Consider the following 5,995-nt stretch of genomic DNA (forward strand, 5'->3'; position numbering starts at 1 on the left):
TATATATATATATATATATATATATATATATATATGTGTGTGTGTATATATATATGTGTGTGTATATATATAGTATAAAGTAAACTAAGTGCATTATCTCTAATCAGGTTGTGTCAGTTCCTCTGGACGGGTTCTTCTTTCTTGAAACGTTTCATCTTTCATCCAAAAGACTTTGAGTCTGAGGAGCTGTAACAAACTCAGTCTTATAAATACAGTGTTTCCCCTACCATTATACAAGCGAGGCGCCCCGCCCCGTTAGAACCAAGTTCCCCACACACACACACACACCCAACGGCACTGACGTAACGCTAAGTTAGTGGCGCGCAATACAGGCATGCTAGCTAAAAAGCTAATGGCAGCGCTCACGCTGCCTCTTCCCTCACGCTGAACACCCCACTCGAAAACTGCTGGTACAATCAGTGCACAGCTCAGATGCCCCCTCCCACCCCCCATCGCCAAAAATCATGGATAAGATGAGCGCACCACCATGGCAAGTTATCTAGGGGAAACATTGAAATAGCACCTTCTCGTAGTGGATCAATCAGTTTGCTGGTGACATCCAGAACTAGCTGTTCACATGTAAAAAGAGGACCATCAGCCCAATAATTGATCGTTCGTGCCCTGATGGCTGTTTGCTATTCACAGGGGGGCTGAGTGATGCTAGCAATAACAGCATTGTAAGAGGGGGACTGTTGGACAGGGACAGACAGCGCCATAAGAAATTAACGTATTTACAGAGAGAAATCGAAGATGATGATGGCGCAGCGTGGCTACACCTGCACTTAAAAGCAGTGCCGGGATAAGCTAAAGAAGTTGACAGAGCGATTAATAACCACAACGGGCGGAGTGGCTCCAACACAATGACCAGTTACAGTACCACCCACTTTGCATTGACAATCCCATCCAGAGAGCGGGGAAACAAGTCACAGCAGTAAATCACCTCCACCTGAGAAGAATCAATAAGACCAGAGCCTTGTGGAGCCACACTTATCAATGGCAAAGTGGCTATACAGAATGATCACTGGTCTGGGTTCCTCCTTTTCACCTGATGGCTGGCTGGAGTCCTGTTTGGGTTTCTTCTCTGCCTGGAAGGCCCAGTTAGAATTTGCATCGCTCCAGGGCCTGGTTTCAACAAAGAAGAATCTGTCCAGATGACCAGACTCAACTTTGTTAGATTTATCTACCTGGATTATTGAGCATGCATCAGGACATTTTAAGTGCAATATACTTATTACATTACATTTTACTTGAGATTTATTGCCTTCTTTATTGTAAAGGAGGTTGTGGACAACCAAACATTTTGGCGGACTGCTGGACAACCTGGAAAATTATCTTTATGTCAACTCCTGCTGGTGTAACCACTGAAAGAATCAAGTTAAAGTTCGCTGCTGGAGTCGCCTCTTTTCTCTTCTCCACATCAAGCTGAAGGCTGAACCTGAAATATTTTCATAAAGTTCAGAGCAATTCTTCTTATATTAGAAAATGTAATGTTTGCTTTTTTTGGTTTGATTTCACCATTTGAATGACCAGCTACAACACTTCAGCAACCGAGGAGAAGCGATGCACGCCACAGTTCACCTAGTACAACCTTAAACACAACAACCAGGGCTAAAAGAAGTGTTGATAGTCTTGAGTATTGATGGTCTGCTGTGAAAAGATTTGTGGTTAAATAGTCAAAAGGCAGAAAATATAAACAGTGATGTGTCGGTGTGTGAAGTTGTCAGACGTCAGTTTCGATTTGTGTTGTCAGGATGGAGGAGAGGAGCAGCCTCAGTCTGCTGCAGCTCCGGCTGACGAGAAGAAGAAGATTCCAGACCCCGACAGCGAAGACGTCTCAGAAGTGGACGTTCAACACATTATTGAGTAAACTCACCGCTTGCTTCGATTCTTTCTTTATAACTCTCCACACTTCAGTCACTCGTTACGTTATACAAAGATATGGTTTCTGAATGTTTTGTTCTTCCACCAGACATGCCAAGCAGGACGTAGACGATGAGTACGGCAGCGCAAGTTTCAACCGAGGCCTGCAGTCCTACTACGCTGTGGCTCACGCTGTCACCGAAAAGGTGGAGAAGCAGTCGTCGCTGTTGATTAACGGACAGCTCAAGCAATACCAGGTCACCACTGATGATGGAGAAGCATTCAGAATAAAACTGATGGTTTGATTTGTGCGAACTGGAGCTAACGTTAGCCGCTTCCTGCTCAGATTAAAGGTCTGGAGTGGCTGGTGTCACTTTACAACAACAACTTGAATGGGATCCTGGCTGATGAGATGGGTCTGGGAAAAACCATCCAGACCATCGCCCTCATCACTTACCTCATGGAGTTAAAGCGCATCAATGGGCCATTCCTCATTATCGTACCTCTCTCGTAAGTCTTGAGCATGACTACCTCAGTCTGCTCTGCGTTTTTCTATGTGGGGTAAAAAACCTCTTTCAATCAAATGTGTCTTTTGTTTTCAGGACTTTATCAAACTGGGTGTATGAGTTTGATAAATGGGCACCGTCTGTTGTGAAGGTCTCCTACAAGGTAAGAGTGACTTTGTTTTATAGTCGTCAGATACTCTCCCCTCTAAGCGTTCTACGGGTTCATGAAATGACACCAAAATAGAAAAGCTGTGCGGAAAACTAAAGTCCACACCACGATTTAATAACAAGTACTGTATTTTTTCCCTATAAGTCACGGGGGGGGGGGGGGGGGGGGTATGCCTGCGACTTATACGCTGAAACGACATATTTATGGATTTTTCCCCACATTTATAAACCAATTTTTAGCTGAGATATGACCATTTTCATTAATTCTGACTGAAAATTTTGAACACTACCATTTTTTTTGCCGCTAGATGGAATCAGAGTAGTAAGGCATGCTGTTGTATCATGTAATAGGTAAAAGTGGTTATTAATGACAAATTCAAAAAAGTTCAAGACAAAAACAATTGGACTTTATTTATTATACTTTATAATTTATTGCTTTTGTCTTGAACTTTTTTGAATTTAACATGTCCTGGATGACTGAGAATCTTCACCAGCTATTAATGATATAATCAGCTTGCCATAGAGTCCCACCTTCGTTCTGCTCGCTGCTTGGAGCAATCGTCAAATCAGCTTCATTTCGCTGCGCCGCCCCAGTGAAATGCAGCTGATTTAACCATTAAAGTGCATTTATTAAGTAAAGGTTCAACTGAGGCACACCTTTACTATTATTTTGAGAAAACAAATAATTGTTTTCGGTGCTTATCTTGTTAAATTTCGAAGAAATGCGCAGCATTCCTCCTTCCTTTTTTCCTCCCTGTCTGCGTGTTCCTGGAGCACCATGGCAGCGAATACTTGTGAAATGCAGCTGATTTGACCGTCAAAGTGCATTTATTAAGCAAAACGTAGACTGAGACACACCTTTACTATAATTATGAGCAAACAAATAATTGTTTTTAAATGTTAATCTTGTTAAATTCTTGTTAAAATCCTCCCGAGCATCCTGCTGCCGCCATTTGGCAGCCGATCAATTTTTGGCACAACACCGGCCCACATTTCTGGGTTGTCAGTGGTGACACGTATCAAACGTGACGTCATAATATATGCGACATATACGGCGAAGAGACATATTTATGGATTTTTCCACTTTATTAGACATATTTGGACTGATGTGACTTATAGGGCGGTGCGACGTGTACGGTGGAAAATACGGTAGTTGTTTTTCTGCATATTATTGTAGTTTTCTCTCACGTGGTTGTGAAGAAATTTTGCCCCACTTTTGTTTACATTGTTGCTTCAGTTCGTTGAGGACTGCAGACATTCTGCTCGGGTCCCTTTAGGATCCACTGCAGCATCTCAGGCAGGCTGAGGTCTGGATCCTGATTGGATCTTTGTAACACCTTGATAGTTTTTACTTACTTTTCTTTTTCAGTCAATCGGTTTTACTGCTGTTTTGTCCTGTTTCATGACTCAGTTTGGTCTAAACTTCAGCTGTTGGACGGATGTCCTCATCGTTTGATCTGCAGAGGAGTTCATAAACTGAGATATACGCTAAACAAATACAAAATTGTACACTAAAAGATCTAAGATATACGCTAGTCACTAATAGTGCAAAACAATACACTAAACAACAGCAGCACGAACATGAGTCTGTGTGATCAGATGAGGACAAATGAATGCAACATGAAATAATCAGCATGAGATCAGCAGCATGGATCAGCAGCACATATCAACAATCAAAGTTGCATTACAGTGATTTTTTTTTTTCGCTGTGATAATCCTGACCCTGAATTGTGCTGCAATGTTCTTTTTAGAGTGAAAAGGTGTTCTCCAGAAACTCCTCCTGATATGTCAGGCTCGTTCACTGTTTTAATTCGCCTGTCATGAACTTTAACCTTTGACCTGCTAGCTGAGGCCTAGAGTTTAGGATGGAGTTCTTGGGGTTTTTTGTCATTTCACCAGAGGATTGCTCGGTCTGACCTTGACGGGAATTTGCCTAAAAGTGCATTCTGGGGAAGATAGTCATCTGTCTTAAATGTTTTCTTGCAGAATGTTCTTGTTTTCTCTAAATAATCTTGTCTTGAATTTATACTTGAGGCTAGATTTTAATAATTCATAACCTGACAAACACCAGATAATTTTTTATGTCCTGATATGTAGAACTCAGTTGAATGACTTTAAACTATTGAGTGTTTTGCTCAGTGTCGTTGTCACAGCAATGAATGTTGTTTCAGTGTAATTCTATATTTTTCCTCAGTGGGTATAATTAGTCGTGTCTCTCATCGTAATCTAAAGAGCAACTGTTTGATTTCAGGGATCTCCAGTTGCTCGTCGAGCTTTTCTTCCAATTTTACGAAGTGGGAAGTTCAACGTGCTGCTTACCACGTACGAGTACATTATTAAAGACAAACAAGTGTTGGCGAAGGTAACGAGTCTCAGCTGATTGACTCATATTCTGCTGATTAAAGTCATTATTAACATAATCTTAATTTACAATATGTTCTTCCCACAGATCCGCTGGAAGTACATGATAGTGGATGAGGGTCACCGTATGAAGAACCACCACTGTAAGCTGACTCAGGTCTTGAACACGCACTACTTGGCCCCACGGCGGTTGCTGCTCACAGGAACGCCGCTGCAGAACAAGCTGCCGGAGCTCTGGGCTCTGCTCAACTTCCTGCTGCCCACCATCTTCAAGAGCTGCAGCACCTTTGAGCAGTGGTTCAATGCTCCCTTCGCCATGACTGGAGAAAAGGTGAGCTGGAGACAGACTAACTTACTTATTGAGAGACTGAGCTGTTCAGACTTTCTAACAGTTTTTTTTCCTCTCAACTCAAGGTCGACCTGAATGAAGAGGAGACCATCCTGATCATCCGACGTTTACACAAAGTGCTTCGACCATTTTTGCTGCGCAGGCTCAAGAAGGAAGTGGAGGCTCAGCTGCCGGAGAAGGTTAAACTGTTTCCTAAAAATTTAATTACTGCATCATGTTACTGTGTAACATAGATTCTAAAGGTATAAGTCAGTGTTTCTAAACTACATTTATATGTTTGAACATGACCTGTAGTTTGTATCTTGTAAAAAAGAAAAGACTTCAGTAAATTTCTCAGAAAGTTGAACTTTAATTTGGTGAAATATGCACTAATACAGTCGTCACTCGCTACTTCGCAGTTCGTTTTTCACTGACTCACTCTATCGCGGTTTTTCAAAGTAAAATTGGACATGACACACAACTGGCTGATTGATGGAGCCGCACGATCAGCATTGATTTTTTTATTTAAAATAAATCATTTTAAATTATTTAGCACCTGTGTGCAGCCCACAGCTGCAAGAAGCTTCCTCCTGCAGCTGATCAGCTGATCTCCATGCAGAGCGGAGAAGTGGGCGTGACCAAGAATGCAGCCAGAGGCAGAGAGCTGAAATCATGAAATTCTGTGTGTTTAGAGTTTAGAAATATTGTTTAGAATATTGCAAGAGTATGGGACAGGTTTAAAATGCCTTTATATATATATATATATATATAT

General features: G+C 41.7%; 2 protein-coding genes across 2 annotated transcripts in view; both read left to right on the forward strand.

Annotated features, from left to right (window-relative positions):
• Positions 1-5,995, forward strand: part of LOC119421496 (alpha-2-macroglobulin-like protein 1) — a 121,543-nt gene that overhangs the window by 71,460 nt on the left and 44,088 nt on the right. The window lies entirely within an intron of this gene.
• The window catches only part of ldlra (low density lipoprotein receptor a), a 40,299-nt gene that overhangs the window by 3,230 nt on the left and 31,074 nt on the right, over positions 1-5,995 (forward strand). The window lies entirely within an intron of this gene.

The sequence above is a fragment of the Nematolebias whitei genome, chromosome 15, assembly GCF_014905685.2.
Source record: "Nematolebias whitei isolate Nwh7 chromosome 15, NemWhi1, whole genome shotgun sequence".
NCBI lineage: Eukaryota > Metazoa > Chordata > Actinopteri > Cyprinodontiformes > Rivulidae > Nematolebias > Nematolebias whitei.